The sequence below is a fragment of the Anser brachyrhynchus genome (genome assembly GCF_964034855.1).
Source record: "Anser brachyrhynchus genome assembly, chromosome: 6".
NCBI classification, from domain to species: Eukaryota; Metazoa; Chordata; class Aves; order Anseriformes; family Anatidae; genus Anser; species Anser brachyrhynchus.
In genome coordinates this window covers 18148170-18164988 of record NC_137700.1, presented here as the reverse complement: position 1 = coordinate 18164988, position 16819 = coordinate 18148170, and the positions used below count along the sequence as shown (strand labels likewise).

Here is a 16819-nt window from a genome sequence, read left to right as displayed (position 1 = left end):
AAGTTCAATTTCTTCCACTGCTTACCTTATTTAAATGTATCAACAAAACTGTTTCTCATCTATATTTATAGAGCAACAGAAAATAATGGTGTAGCTCTTTCACTGAGCTAGCAGGGGTATAAATACAGATCACTGATGAATTAGAGACTGGGTGAACCTCTTTATTCTAATTGAATATTCACTTGGTGATTCATATCACTTCGTTCCAAGGAAAACCCCATGGTGGGAGAACAATAGACAAGGAGATCATGTAAACACAGAGATTGCTCTTGGCAGGCATTTCTCCCCACAGTCCTCTCTCTGGGGTGGAGATGAAACAGTGGTGGATTTTAGATGCTTTAGAAATTTGCACTTTGAAAAGTCTTCCTAACAGCTAATATAAATCATGTTTGCTCCGACTTAAGGATATCATTTCTTGCTTTACCCACCTAAGATAAGGAGAACAAATTCTCTTTCATTTTTCTGCAGTCCTGGTGTGTCCTCTATTCCTCCCTCCCTTTCTCTCTGAAACCCCTAGTTTTTCCTTCCTTTGGCCTACCTAACTATAGGCTAAATAACCCCCCAATCCAGCTGTATTATCTTCACGTATTATTATGTATTTATTATTAAAATAGTCCTTTAAGAACTGGCAGATTTTACTAAGTGGCAATAACTGATGTGAAGACTTACAGTCACAAGGTTTGTACTGATCTCAATTGTACAGTTCTGTTGAAGCTACAGGGCTTGGCAGATTTAACCACAGGCTTCAAGGGAAGCAGAGTTTGCTTGAATATTTATGAATCTCTTTGGTTCAGACCTATTGGGTGTTCTATTTAAAACACTTATCTCCAGGTCTGTACTCTGCTAGCATCTGCATTAAAACAGAAAATGACAAACAGCTCATCACACACAGGGATGTGCTGCGACATCTTTTCTTCTGAATTATTTCCAGTTAATCTAAGTGCGCATCATGGTAAGTCCTTACATTCTTGAATAAATTTTGGCAGGCATGTTGTTTGAGATCATCTTGAATACAGTGCTAAACAACAGGAGGAAGAAAAACTGTGCATTTGTTACATGAGATCATCTTCCTGTCCTAAAATCACAGTGTTATCACATCCTAAAAAGAAGGAAGCATACCCATGAATCCTGCTAGCTTCTACCAATATCTTTGATTATGCAGGTTTTATATTATGCTTTACCATGCTATCCCTCAGATCGGTCTCGAGAAATGGTACCATCATGTTGTAGTTATGCTGCCTGTTGCTGTGAGAACCAGCTGCATGGTAAATAGGACATTAATCCCTTCTGTCTGTCATTTCTTCTGGGTAGGAAAACAAAGCATCTGTGTGAAAAAGGTACCTCTAGATTTAAACCTCGAATGGAATCACTGTTTTGTAACGGCACTTTTCCACCATGTAACAGCAACAAAGCTTCAGGAGAGCTTTGATTAAGCCTGGGGTAGTACCTACGGGGTAGCCTGAGCCTTATCACCCCTCTCCACCAGAGCAGGGCTGGTGAGGAGCAGCCCTAGGCTGCTGTTTTAGGGCCTGAGCAGGAAGCTGTGCTAGTCCACTGGCTCAAGTGCTTAAGGTCTCCTTATTAGACCTCTTCAGCCATGTAGGTTTCACCATGTGCCAAAGACCCAGGAGGATACAGAAATGGCTTGTAGTTACCTTCACCATGCCATCTCTATCCTTCGTCTCTCAGACTGTGAGTCTAGGCTGATTTATGCACACCAAATAATTGCTGGGCTTTAGATATACAAATAAAATCATTAGATTTAAATTGGTGTAATGCATCCCTTCCCAGCCTCAAGGAATATGCAGTTATACACCCATAAATATCTCTAAGTTGCTAGGAAGATACAGGACTGGAAACACTCTCTCAAAGAAAGACGTGTTTGCAGGATGTAATCCCCACTCTGTCTGGGGGAGGAATAAGGCGGTGGCTGAACACTGTGTTCTGGACTCTGTAATCAGGCCATTTTCTAATAGCTGATACCTCTGCTGTGGGGGATTTCCTCTTTATGTCTTATAAGCAAATAAAATTCCTTCTTTTTGTCACTAGAGAGAAAAAAAGATCTAAAAATAAAGTTGCTTCAAAAAGCTATTTGCATGAGAGCCATCTCATTCTTATGCTCAGAATTGTATTCTCTTTCCTAATACTAAATGCCAAGACCTCTGGAAATTAAAATTAAACCATCAGGCTTAATTCATGCTAAAACTGCACTTAAAGTACACATACACAAATACAAAATGTAACTTCATTCATGCTCCTTTATTCATTGAAATGCACAGTGCAAGTTAAAAAAAAAATATAGCAGGGCTTCTTTAGGGAACTAATCAATGCTGATGCATAATTTTTTCTCTATCTCAAATAATCGGTCCTTCCATTTCCTCTCCTATTGCAGATACCTACTCACACAGCTTGCTTTCATCTCAGACCTTTTGAACAAAAGCCTCAGCTCAGATGGCTTTTCCAACTTTCCAGGCAGTTCTATCTACTACTGAAAATCCAGAATTTAAGATTGCTTATCAAATTGCTATCCAAATTCCCCAAACAACCTTCTCTTTTCTCTCGGTCTTTCATTTTTGTATTTTTTTCTATCATAGAATTCTATTATTATATAAAAGAGATATGAAAATAGAGCTCTCACAATCTCTCTCACACTTATATAGTAGAACTGCAGATGGCTCTAATTCAGCCCCTGCTAAAATAAAAGGCAAATTGCAATACCCACTTAATTCCACATGAGCAAAAAATGGCAGTTTTGTTTGCCTCATCTGCAAACCTGATGATACAATTTCATATGCATACAGATAATTAGGTAATTCTTCTGTTTTAAATCTTTCACAGCCCTTGTTTCATCGCTGAAAACAGCTGAGAACTCCATCAGTGATTTTTTTTTTCCTGTTCAACAGGCTTGTTAAGATATGCTGCTAATCATTTAGAAGGCTTGTGTAAGCCAGATATCTTGATATTAAAATAAAAGTAAGATCTTTCACCTGCAAAGTATTAATTTTTTAAGTTCATTTACTGAAAGGCTTAACATATATAACAGCCTAAATCAGCTAAGAAAATGAAAATAAATGGATTATATTGTTTGTGAAGACAGCTGACAAAGGTAAAAACATTTTTACATGATGGTTCTTTGAAGAAAATAGATAAAGAAGTTTGGTCAATTAATCTCCATAGCATTTTGGGTCTCGTCCCAGCAGTGACACAAATCTAAGGGGGAATAGGGAAAGCCAAAATAAGGGAATGCACTTACAGGATAACAGACTCCACTGGCCAGGGAAAAAAGTAGGTATTCATTGTTATTAAAGCTTCTTACGCTGCTGTTCTTCCTGCCATTACAGAACCAACTGTGAAAATTCAAATGAAAGATGTATCATTTTATTTACTTTCATGCAGAAGTTCCTATTTAATTTCAGCATGCTACATTCTTTGATCATTGTATCATACCCACATCCTAAACTACCTATTGACAAATATTTAAAAGTATGCAGTAAAAGGTAATCCAAATGGAATAGACGTGTATATATATGAACAGAGTTCACAAATAGAATCATATATATGAACACATATAAAGTCAAATTCTGCTTCCAAACTAATAACAGTGTCATTCTTTAAATGCTTTATTCCCAAAATGATGTCAGATGTGCGGTGCAAGTTGGCATTCACAGAGGGCTGGCTATGCACATGCCAATGAGGCCAGCTGCCATTACATTAAACCAAATTAACAAGAGGGAGATACTAGGGAATAGGTGTGCTTCTGGCTTCAATACTCATTTCAGATACTACCTGACAGGGGCTGGGAATTCTTTTCCCTAACTCTACATAGATTTTCTTCTTCTGAACAGTCTGAGCATTCCAGGAACAAGAATGATGCAGCTATACCAGCACTCTTATCTGGGAATGACAACAGAGGTGGCTGCACTGGAATTGCTAAGGAAGCATGGCAGAACGTGGCCTTTAACTAAACAGCTTTATACACTTAACAGCTGAGGACTCTCTCTAGTCAAGTTCAATCTGACTGTGGTTATAGATTCAGACTCTGAATTAGAATATTTCATTTGCATTAGGTCAAAAACACACAGTGTTTGTTTCTCCTCATAGCCCCCTGGCTTTATAAGCTTTCTTTGGGTTTTAATTTAAAACACTGACTCTCAGCAGGGGAGTAAAACGCGATGGCAATGGAGTACCTCATTTGAACCTGCCCTGAGCAGGTGTAATTATGTACACCAGACACAGCAGAAGTAGAATAAGGCCCTCATGCCTTTTGTGCCTGTATCTAGCTTGTAATCCTATTGAGAACGCTAAAGCACCTTTTCTATTTGAGCAGAGAGAATACCAGTTCTTTCAAAGTTTTCTTTCATCTTATCAATCACATTATTACTCCAGGCTAGTGTCTTCTAATATGGATGCTTCAAAAGCTTTGAATTAGAGTTGCATAGAAGAATATAATCCTGTTTATGAAATTCAAATATACCTAGGGATTCTGTATACTTGCTTTGTTCCCTGCTGTTGCATGATTAATCAACGACTTCGTTGTTTTCTCCCATGAGATTTCAATACATCATTATTTGAAAATATTGGTCACTGCTCACACACACACAGAAAAAATAATACATGCATGTGTCTTTATGATATTTGTCCAGTATCCTCTTTCCTAGTGACCAGTTTTCAGGTTAAGGTGGCTGTGTTGTACAAATATTTCTTGCTAGTGTCTCCAGAGTCTCAGTCTCTAGAGACCAAAGGGAGCAATCACGATGAACATAGGTACAAGTACAAAGAGCTTGGTACACAAAAGCGCTGTGCTCCTGGTAGATCTGTCCTCAGTATGAAACTCCTTTGGCACAAAACTAACATGGCAGCACTACTTCATCCTCTATCCCTTCCAAATCTCTGGACACAAACAGCAAGTCACTTGGGAAGATTTTCCAACTTTTCCAGCCTCCAACTCAAGATGCAATTCATGAGCACACTCTTCTATTTCAATAAGCTATTGAACTGCAGCGGTGGAAAATACCAGTTCACATTTTTTCTTGGTAGTCTGCCACCATGGAAACCGGTAACATCCTAGAGTTACCAAGTAATCAGCTATCTGTTGGATAAACTCCCAGCACATTTAATAGCAAAAACCATGTGTTTTTCTTTCCAGTTCAGCTTCTTTCACTGTTCAGCTAAACACTACACTCACATTTCTTCTCTTTTCTCCTTTGGCAGAATGTATAAATCCATTCTGAGAGGTCACAGTTAATAAAATAATGAGTGGTCACATAATCACACATGAGCACATCTCCTAGTTGGTCTTCTTGCATACGTAAATGCAGTACAGATCATAGATTCATCAGATTTACCATGTAAAGGAACACAGCTCTTACCTGAGGATATCAGCAGCACTCTCCCACAACACAGTGTCCGCCTGGGCACCCTCAGGGGCTGTCAGTGCTCGTGCTGGACTCTACAGGAATCCCCAGCTCTCATCTGAATGGTGCCAAGAGCTCAAATATTAGGAGACAGCGTAAAGAGTAGACAGAAGCAGGAAAGATCATGCACAAGCAATGCTTTTTTAAATAATTAACATGAAACTTTCCTGGGGTACCCTCTTTCAATTTCATATCTGACAGGACCACATCTGCTGTACAACATATTGGAGGCTTTACGTAGTTTCTATACAGTATATAGGCTTTTGTTCCTTTTATTTTGGGGAAAGGATGGGAGGGAAAATTATTTTTTCAGTCATGTCAGTGATCTCACTAATATATTTAACTACTAACTGTAAACATGCTTTGCAAAATGCACATTGTGGTGTCAGTTAGGAATCATTCTTCTGGTGTGAAGAGCATCTGAGACTCCATCTTCAGAAAACATTTCATTACAGAGCGTATTTTCTCCAGTCTTCCAGAGAAGAGGATTACAAGAATTTTATTCTGCAAAATGTTGCCGGAAGCAGAATTTCTTTGCTATGGGAAGATCATCACAAATGCAAACACTGCAAGTCAGCAAAATAGAGATTTTGCTGGAAGAGTGTAAGACGCTCTTTCTAGAAGAGTATTTTTGCTAATTTCCACGAGAAAAATCCAACCTGCCTATTCTGCTCTTTGGGAGAGGTTGGCTATGCCTCATGTTCTCCCTGATCAGAGAATCTGACCCCTAAATCACAGCTACTCCAGCATCTCTTTCCTCCAGCCTGCCCTGACAGGTGCATACACTGTTAAAAGGTTTTCTGTGCTCAGTTATCAGAAAGTGAAGGGAAAGGAGGGGCGGGAAAAAGGCATGAAGCTGGACACTGGGAAGGAGAATAGCAGGGAGGGAAGTGGATGGAATATTTTGCCCCTGGGTTTCAAATGGCCATAGCCCTGTCTGGGCCTGCCTGGAAATGCACCCTTTCTGCATGCAGAGGGAAGAAGTTTAAGTGAATAATTTTTCCTCAAAAATTGATTCAGTTTTCAGCAGCAGGATTTCAAGAAGTCTTTTGTCCTTCCGCCAGATGCAAAAGGAAGCTACGCAATAGCAGCTATCCCTTTAGCAGAATGGGGACATCATCTGTTTCTGCCTCTGTCACATATATACCCACTCATAGTTGCCTTTAAATTCTGAATAATTTTGTAGCAGCAATACTATAGTATAAATTTACATGCACACAAACACTCTGTGTGTGGGTAGAGAAACCATGTAAGCATCTGATGTTCACCTCACAGCTGAAGACCAGATTATCATAAAACTAATATTATTAAGATGCCAGGTACTTTCTTCCACTGCACCATGTAATGAGAAAGGAAAAGAACATCTGGTGAGAGGGAGCCAGGAGAACAGAAGAATTGTGCACCTTCCTATCCTGAAAGCCCAATGACACGGTGTCAGGCTCTGGTGGCTCATGGCCCACGACTGCTTGAGAACGGACAGAATATAGCATGTTCCCTTCTGAAATTAAAGCAAATAAGGGAAAAGGAAGATAAAAGGCAATGCAGCTCAGATCAGTACTTCCTGACCCGCACTTCCACCACCACACTTGATCCAAAGCTCTTTGAAGTCTAAAGAAAGTACCCCACTGATTTCAAATGGATTTGATTCAGAGCCTAAAGAAAGAGGGGAAAAAAAGCGTGGCACAGCAGAAAGCTTACTGGCATCATGGCTCTGTGGGGATGCACGGAGCTCTGCCTGGAGCCATGTGTGTTTATCAAATGTTCCCTTTCCTTGGATTGCCCTTGAGACATGTTCTATCCAGCAGAATCCAGTGAAAAGATTTCAAATACTGTTTAATTTGCATATATCTGACAGAGAACATAAGCATTCTTCCAGAAGATTTGTGATTCAAATAATGTTTCTCCTCACCCTACCTGGAATAAGAATATTTTCCATTTTCCCTGGCAAAATCTTCCCGCAAGAGCATTATATTAGCTCTGTATATTACTTGAAATTTTGGAGTGTTACCTTCTTATTTTTTACTCAACACTGTTATTACAATCTACATTTCTTTGGTCTTTTAACACCGGCCTTGATTCCTAACAACCATTCTCAGCATCTCCACAAATGCACATTCATTTCAGCTTTCTATAGCTGGCAAGCATTTCGTTTTTCCCTATAATAGCAATTTGCTTTGATGTATTAAGAATGTCCATCAAAATCTCTACAACTACAGTCATTATAAAAGGCCCCAATATTTATGCGTGTTTGTATCAAAAAGAGAATTCTCACCAAAAAAAATATATCATTCAAACTGCCTCTTAGTCCAGTTTTATGTGTATCAGATGGTTAAAATAGCTCTCTGAAGCTTCATACATCATTCTGTCTGGAAAATAATCAAACAATACTGCCTTTCCTCCTTCCCCCAAAATAGCCACACAACCTTCACGAAATACTCTTAAATAATAAATAATACATAGAACCCATTATGTCTTCAAATATTTCATGTTCTTCTGTGAGCTAGGTAGCAAGTGTAGCACTGTGAGCATTTAGCTTTGCAGTGCTCCAAGAGAACTCCATGCTGCCTGCTCTACGTATCACAGATTACAGGGTCAAGGACAAGAAAAGATGAAAAAAAATTGGATGCGGGCTATATACAAGTATTCACCATGAAAGCTGTGCTAAGGTCCTAAAGTTTCTATTTGACAGAATGATTAGATGAGGTTTCAGTATTCAGTTCTCAGGAACTCCTCCACTGCCTGAGCAGAACGCAACGTGAGAAACAAAATGAGCAGCCGAAGTATATTCAGCTGGCGTGTTCAAGGGAACAAGAGCTGAGCAGAGAGCATGGCTCACTCAGAGCTACTGCACAGACACACACGTTTGAAGTGGCAGATGGACAGGCAGCAAGGGTTTTGGAAGAGGCTCAAGGAAGGGTCCAATAGGCTTAAGAAGAAATTAAAATGCCATAATTTAAAATGTGACAAAAAAAGCTTGATCAAATCTGCTGGTATGGCCTGCTTACAGATGAAGTTGAAGCTTGGGCAAGGGGAAATCAAATGCCTCCAAGGCTACCAGTGAAGCAAAAAATTGCATTAGCTTTACAGCCTGAAGCATATTTGTTAGTATTTAACAAATTATGTGCTTCATTTAAATACTGTTGCTGGTAGCCAAATAAATTAAAATCACTTCATTAGGCTTTACATCAGTGAAGTTAAAAAATTAAGAGAGACTTTTCTTACCTTCTGTCTATGTATCTTTCTACTTGTACAGTCAGTGCCAGTAGGGACACAGAGGCCTTTTTCCACATCATTTGTCTCTAGGTGTCCTGAACCTAGACGGTTGTAAGGAAAGACAAAGCGCACGTGTGTTTTCAATATATTGCCATGGTTCCACAATCAAAAAATATGATCACTGTAATATCCTAAATGGAAGAGCCTGAAGCATTTATAGCTCAGAAGGCCATATGCTGCCCTCTGGTAAAAGCTGAGAAATAGGCACAGGCAAAGTTAAAGAACCGACTGTATTTTGCCAGCCTGTCACATCAAAGCCATGTATAGCCCTATGTGGGGGAAACAGAGAGAAGCCTGGACAAACAGCTTCTAATGGTTTCAGCAGCAAGTCTTTTCAGTATTTGTGTTTTAGCTACCCTGTTTGTGATGTGAAGATAAAGACACTGTAAGACCAGATTCATGTTATCTAATTGTTGTCTAAATTCCTTTGTCCAGTAGTTTTCGTGGTAATCATTTCTGTGGCCAGACAGTAGGAAACATGAGGTTAAAAAAATGAGGTAGAAATTAGGCTACCCAACTTGAAACCTTTAGCCTCCTTTAAATAGTCTTCTGTTTAGGGAAAGGAAAAACACAGCACAAGTCGCATACTACTATAAGCACGTATGACCAGAGTTCAGGTGCCAATCCCGTACAGCCTACTTGTAGAAAAGCTGTGTTTATGTAACGGTGGATATGAAACAAAGACTGTGTGTAACATTTGCTAGGTATTTGCAATATACAGCAAACTATGGAAGAAATGCTGATCAGAGAAAAGAAGTTCTTCTCTCACATAAATAGCTCATTCTCTCTGGAAAGCAGTTTGGGGAAACCAAAACTTTTGCAAATTTGCATCATGTGCAATAGGCATATCATAAAAAAAAAAAAAGTATTTTGACATTTTCTAAGTGAAGCATTATAAGTTTTAATTTGAAGTGGTATTCTGGGACCAGCATTAGCATATCCAATTTTAAAACATATATATTTAGTGTTGAATAAAATGTTTTATTCAGTCAAAAAAGGTCTCTCTCCTCTTTCCCTGGGATTTATGTTTTGCCATTGCAGCAGAAACATATCTGTTTCACGTCACCCAGTAACAGCTTCTCTAGAATGATTTGCACAGCCCTGTTCATGGAATATTTGAAAACTTGCAGAAAATTTCTCCAACTGCACTACTGAATAAAATGAAGACTGCATAATTCATCATGTGTAACTAGTGCCAATATGTCCCTACATTTAACAACGTGTTTAGGATTTGCTATTCCTAAGGGACGATTTCCTGTTGAACCTAGGAGGACCACTTACATACTTCTCATTAAATGTCTTCCTAAATGCTTTGCCAGGTAAGGTACATGAAGTAAATGAAAACGTCAGAAAACTGTTGAATAACTTGCAAGTTATTACCCCATTATTTGAATAAATTACATGAACACTTTTACCTGTTACTTCCATTTTGGCATCAGTCTTTACTTGAAACAGTTCCTCTTTTTTACAAAGAAATGAATTTGACTTGTGATGACTGACTGGTAACTCCCGTTCTTGCATTTTGGCATTCCTCTAAAGTGGTGATAATCACTCACAACCAATGATGAGAAAGAACAAAAGGCTTCCACCCACCTGCAGCAAAAGCAGAGCTAGGTAGAACTACATTCAAAAGATGCTTCACTGTAACAAAAATCTGTAGGAATAAATTAGCCAACCATATTGTCAGCAGTTACAAGTAAGTAAAGGCACAAATGTTAATTCCTTGCTAGCTTTACTATCTCAAAAACGTGCAGCTGTTTCTCATTAATGTAGGAACCAATTTCTAGTTCAGGTATTTGTGTTTCCGATGCTGTTCTCTGCTCGTTCCACTCTGGAAACCTTCTGTAAATAGAGGGTTGCCAAATCTATCAAACTTTTCATTTCACCATAATGTAGAATGAAGTTCATTATGATTTGAATTAGGTGCATCAAATTCATTCTACTTAATCCTATCAGACTCATCATATGTTGCCTAGGTCAAGAAAGGCAATTTATGCAATGCGATACTGGAGATACCAGTAACACACTATTGATCTTTCTTTTTCATTTTATTTCAGACTTACAAAGTACAATAGAGGTGTTGGAACAGTCCCATTTCTATGAAATGTAACATCTCCCACAGCATATTTAATTTTCAATTGCAATTCTCTACCTCACGCTCTATCTGGTGATTCTAAGCTGTTCACATCCAAAGCACCTACATAACCAGCACCATTTCAGCAGAATGACATTGGGACATTACACAGATATTGACTTTGGATACACGTTTGATGTCAGTTCTTCAGAATGTCATATTCAGAACTGAGTATGTACGAAAAACTAAGCACGCTGTCAGTGTGTGCTGTGACATTATACTCGAAATAAAGCTAACACTGGTGCTTAGTCAATATTACATCTGCTACCACTGTTTGTAAAGGAAAGGGACCAAGTTACAGAGGAAGCATCACAACCACTCAGTCTGGTAGGAAGTAACTAATGGTTTGGACCACATCACCCTCTTCTCCCCTGCTGCTCCCACCTCCATGTACACTTTGGCCAGAGGAGTTTTGTAACAAAGTGTCCAAAAGCCAAAATTAAAAGCAGAAAGAAAAAAGAAAAGAAGGAGAGAAAAAGAAAAAAAAAATAAAAAGGGAAAACAGGGGAAAAAAAAGAAAAAAAGGAGAAAAACTAAGGAAAATTGAACTGAAACAAAAAAAAAAAAAAGAGAGAGAGAAAGGAAAAAAGGACAAGAGGGAAACAGAAAAAAAAAAGCCAATATTCTTTTAAGCACATGAAACCAGAGGTTAACTGTGGAGATCAGAAGAGAGGACCAGAATGAAAAAAAAAATACATATATTCAATTCATTTTTACTGTCATAGGCAAAGCAAATACCATTTTATAGATGCTCCTAAAAAGACAGATAAACCTATTTTCAGTGGTTCCCTGAGTTAAGGAGGGCAGCCCTACTGCAGGGGTACTACAGCCATTAGCATTTTTGCCAGCTGATGAGAAAGCATTTCATACCGAAACGTGTATGGTCAGCAGAACACGAGCATTAACTTATTGCTTGTCTGATATTCATCTTTCATTTCAATGTTCTGAATTATTAATCTCCTTCCAGTCACTAGTTTAACTCCCCCCCCCAGTCTTTTTAAAATGTCTAAAGAAGTTCAGGGCTCCGAAGCCGCAGCCTTACAAGGCACGTCTACCAACTCAGGCTACTTGGCATGCATAACAAACTTTCACCAAATAGTTCCCAGACGCACTCCTGCAGGAAGACACACAGTGCAGGCTAAATGGCATCTTTAGGAAAAAAATCGTTTTTTTAGGGAGGCAGAGGGAAGCATAACACACCCAGGGCAGCGGGAGGATTCAGTCTTCTTGCAGAAGACAGAAGCAGGTGGAAGCAGCTGCCTGCTCAGAGGAACCTTCCTACAGAACTGAGAGTTTGTGCCCCAAAGCCAAGCCAAGGTTGCTGTGATACCTGCACCACACAGGTGGACGTGCAGCTCACCCTGCTTTAGACAGCTTGCAATTGCATCTTCCACTGCAAGACTTGGGTTTTGCAAAAATCACAGGCGTGCTTCTCTCTGATGTCAGAAGTAACCCCATTGACTTCGCAACCACCTTTCACAGAAGCACTTTTGCAGATTTGGCCAAAGGGGAGGGAGAAGACTCTGCAGGGTCAGAAGCTGACGAGGCAATCCATAGTCCATGAACTTTATTCTTTAGAGACTGTAGTAAGGTCTTTGCTTTAGGGAGCAAAGGCACACAGCTGGGAAGGGAGGAAGCTTAAGCTGTATTCAGAGCATTGCCGTTGCCAGAATATTTCAACAGTTGGAAAAAAATTGTTTATCCCCCACCACTCTTTTAAAGGTTTGAAAGTTCCCACTGCTGAATGGGATTAGCTCTTTATTTATTTTTCTCTTTTACAGATTAACACAAGCCAAAATAAATATATAAATTTCATTCCAGAGGAAAAAACATGACATGCCTGGGGAAAAAAAAAAAAAAAAAACAAGCATGTTTACCTTAACTGTGCAATTTGAAAAAGCAAACTTGAGCAGAGTGATTAAAAGCATGCGAAACAAGAAGCGTGCCCTTTAAATACCAACTTCTAATTGCAGTGATATGAACGTGTAAATCTAATTATGCACATTTAAGGATTAAGTATTTTATTAAAACTGCCTTGATATGAATTACATAATCAGTTCTTTTATTAAGATTGATCACTAATTTCCATTCAGGTATTTGTTAATAAAAACTGAAAAAATATCAGAGATTTGCCATTTCTATAAGTAGAGCAGTGATGGCTTTACAGCACAGCTAAATTAAATAACCTAATGCTCAGCTCCAGCGTATTTGTGATTTTATATTAATGCAGTCCAAGGCAGGGCTAAAAAAGAGCTTAGTTTTAGCCATACAGAGTAAGATTGCTCCAAGTCTTAAACAGCAGAATACAATCCAATGAGATGAGATTTCACCTAATTGTGCCCTTCTTTCTTAGCTGGTCCACACATCTTTATTGCAGTGAATTACAGCCCCTTTTCCAACCAAGACCCTATGAGCAGCCATTGTTTCTGGCTGAAGTGCAGTCACACCCTGTGGGCAGTGTGGAGGCACAGCTTTCTCAGCTCAGAAGACAATGCTCGTGCAGCCATCACGTAGATGCCCCTGGTGGCAAGCTCACCGCTTGTGCTCTGGCTGGCAGAGAACCACCCCTCCAACTGCAGCTCTGGCCCAGGGTTCAGGCCAGCTCCCCTGCTGTAACATATTCTAACACCTTTCCCTAATTTCTTATTTCAGCTTGACTTCAGCATCCAGTCAGTAATCTTTTTTGCACCTTCATCCATAGGAGTAAACGGCCTTTTTATGCTTATTATTTCCTGCTGTGAAGACTGATGCACAGGAATCAGATCACCTCTCTACCCTTTCAATACAGCCCTACGATACCTTTTGGTAAGGCATTTTTCTACAGCTCTCAAACTATTTTCGTAGAGCTCTCCCTTTTCAGTGCTCTGCTTAAAACATGGGCATCCAAGAGCTCTATGTTACAGTCCTTCCATGGCCAGCTGCTGGCTCCACATATCTGGTGTCACAGAGTACCAGCACTTTGGAAGGATGGTGAACTTAAATATATATATTAAAAATTTGCATGTTAGGAGCTGTTGAGGTTGAGGTATTTAGGCTGCCTCAGATAGCTCAAGCAGAGCAAAAGAGACATATTATCATTTTGGCTACTCAGCTACAGGACAATATTCATCACTTTGCTTTACAGAAAATCTCAAAGCTTCTGAATAAAAATCTAACAATTATTTGTCTTTCTCAGCTATTGAGTTGTGAAAGATTTGTTCCAAGAAGTATCTAAACAAATAGTTTCTTCCCTAACATTTAGCACAGTCTCTCTCCATGTCCTTCACCTGAAAACTGAATACAGACTCTGTATCACTTCCTGCAATTTCTTCTTTTTGTTTTACAGAGAAAAACATCCTGTGGTTCTCTACTGAGAACACACCTCTCACATCTATTTAGCCCCACATACCCAGGACAGTTTGTGAACTATTGCCACCGTTGCAAATTTTTGTGACTTCAAAAGAATATTCAGTACAATTATGTCCAGGGTAAAACCTCAGTGGTAGAGTTAAGAGATTGCAAAGGATTTCAGCTTCTATTAAAACATAAATGTGTCAATCTTGCACATGCCAGAAGAAATGTATCCTAAAATATCACAAAAATAAAGTGGCAGAGAACACAAACATCATATTCATTGTCAAAATTTCAACATGTAGGCCCTGTTACACTACGATTCAGAACGTGCTTTTGATTCCTGAACACCTCCTTGGCAAAACTACATACAAGCAAATTACTCAAACTGTAGAAATATCTCACAGAAAACCAAGATTAACATACATACTACAACGAGGAGGAAATGCAAGAGCAAGGAGGCAGCCGGATTGTGTTTATTTCATACCTAAAGGAAAAATAAGGTCCACCTTAATTCATTGAAACCATTTTGTCTATTTCAGAAGCAAGGTTTAGAGGCAATCTCTTTAAAAGAAAAAAAAAAATTCACAGACAGTTAAGCTTCAGCTTCTGAACATCTTTTCCAGAACACTAACCAGTAATACTGAAATCCTCCACTTTCTCTATCGGTGAATTAATTACTGATCATATTTCAAGCATCCATGCATGGTACTTTGAATCAAAGGTGCTCAATACAGTTCTACCATCATTTACATGAACAATGCATCTTTCACAGTAAAATTGAATTTTATACAGATGTACTCATTCTTTCAGTGTTATTTAACAATCAGCCCACATGTACAAAGTAGAGGAAAACTGAAACAATTCTTGTTGTTGACTATTTTGGATAGCTGATCTAAAGATGCAGTTAACACTCATTTCTAAACCGGGGAAAACTGCAGTAAGATAACTCACTGATGCTCTAGGTATGTGGGGTTTCCTCTTCACACCACAGGAACTGAGGAAAATTAAGACACGCAAGAGAAGAGACCAAAAACATGAAACGCACAGGGTTCTGGCTTCTGCTATGGGATAAAGTTCCACACAAACCCCAGGCTTTACTTGTTAAATATCAGATAAATATTAATAGTATTAATATGTTAAGCAAACTTAACTACAGCACACAGAAAGCAGTGGGAGAGTGGCAGAAAAACACCAGGCAGAGCAAGCAGCCACAGAGACTGGCACACCCCTTCCTGGTGTCAGAGCCCCAGGTTCAAACCGCGCTGTGGACAAAGGAGCAGAGCCAGGCGTGTCACACTGCCCTTCTCACGCCTCCACTGCTAAGTCAGGAGAGGAACAGCTGTGTTTCTGCATTACCTTGGCATCTTCACAGACTTCCCAGTAAAAATGGACACAGGCATTTGCAAGTCGCCCCTACTGCTGTGACTTCTGCTCTGCTCTGTTCCTGCCCACGGCTGCTGACACCTTGTCCCCATGGGCAAGAGGGAATGGGCTGACAGCTGCCAGGACACTGGTTCACAGGGCAAAACTGAATTCCTTTTCAGGTCCTCAACTTTGTAGTTGAGGCACAATTTCAAGGCCCAACAGGATATGACTTTGCAAGAAGATCATTACGTGGAGGTTTCAGTACTCTCCCTGCTCCCAACCCTGTTTTTCTGAGTGGAGAAAAGAGTTTGGTTCATTCTGGGCCTTCTTTTCTCAGCAGCTTAGAAATAAAAATAACTGGAAATTACAGATGTCAGGTCAGGAGTGGAAAATCATTCTGACTAGACCAGAATGCCAGGCCATCAGTACCTCTGAAGTAACATGCTAGAGTTTATATGTTAAAATACCTGAGGCAGAAAAAAAATCTTATCTTGCAGTTTATTTTTAAAACAGTTTTCCTTCCTGAGCCATACAACTGAAGGCAGAACCTGGCTTTCCATAAATTACTGTAGCTCCAAAAAAGTCATTTCGTGTTGATAGGGATAATCCCCATACAACTGAGTGCACTGCTTGGCCCAGTACCTTTGCATCCTATACCTTTACAAGACCCGTGGCTGCTGGAAGGTGAGCTCTGGCTTGCATCTGCTCCTGTACCTGCAGCGCGAGGGTCTGCTCAAACCCAGGTGGAAGGGCAGAGCACTGCCCTCTTCTCCCCATTCCTGCAAGCAATAGTCAGGCCTGTCTGAGACAAAGCACCCTCTTGTCAGCAACAGGGATTTTGTTTGGAGAAGCATGATGGGGTGCGCTAGAATAAGGACAGGCAGTTAGGTCTCTGGGTTCTACCTATGGGTTCATGAACAGTGTGGATGACAGCAAAGAGGTGTCAGGAGGAGAAACCAGAACACACTTTGCTCCGTTCAGAGCCATACATGGAATCTCGGCACTGGGTCTGGCAGGAGCCTCACCGGGGGCACCTTCCCAGTCCGGGGCCAGGGTTGCTCATGCAGCTTGTGGCTGGGCGCACCCAGGCCAGTTGTACCCCACAGCTCCCCATTCCAGAAGCTCCCCATCCCTTCCTCCCCAACCTTCAGGCTGCTGCCCAGCACCATGCTGACACACCTCTAATTTAAATTTCTACCCAAACTGATTATGAAATTTTCACTTCGCTGCCCTTGAATGCAGCTGAATTAAGACACCAACATAATAAATGGGCGACCATATTAACAGTGATATATCTCCC

At 39.9% G+C, this 16819-nt stretch overlaps 1 non-coding gene across 45 annotated transcripts in view; it reads right to left on the bottom strand.

The window, feature by feature from the left end:
* The window catches only part of LOC308197296, a 722739-nt gene that overhangs the window by 620476 nt on the left and 85444 nt on the right, over positions 1–16819 (bottom strand). For 43 of the 45 annotated variants that reach the window (XR_013952725.1, XR_013952726.1, XR_013952751.1 and 40 more), the window contains 2 exons: positions 10103–10280; positions 8637–8728 (listed from right to left, as the gene is read on the bottom strand). This is a non-coding gene — a transcript (uncharacterized protein). Of the gene's footprint in view, positions 1–3253; positions 3348–5369; positions 5490–8636; positions 8729–10102; positions 10281–16819 lie in introns of those variants that run through there. The other 2 variants (XR_013952744.1, XR_013952745.1) reach the window with 1 other exon arrangement.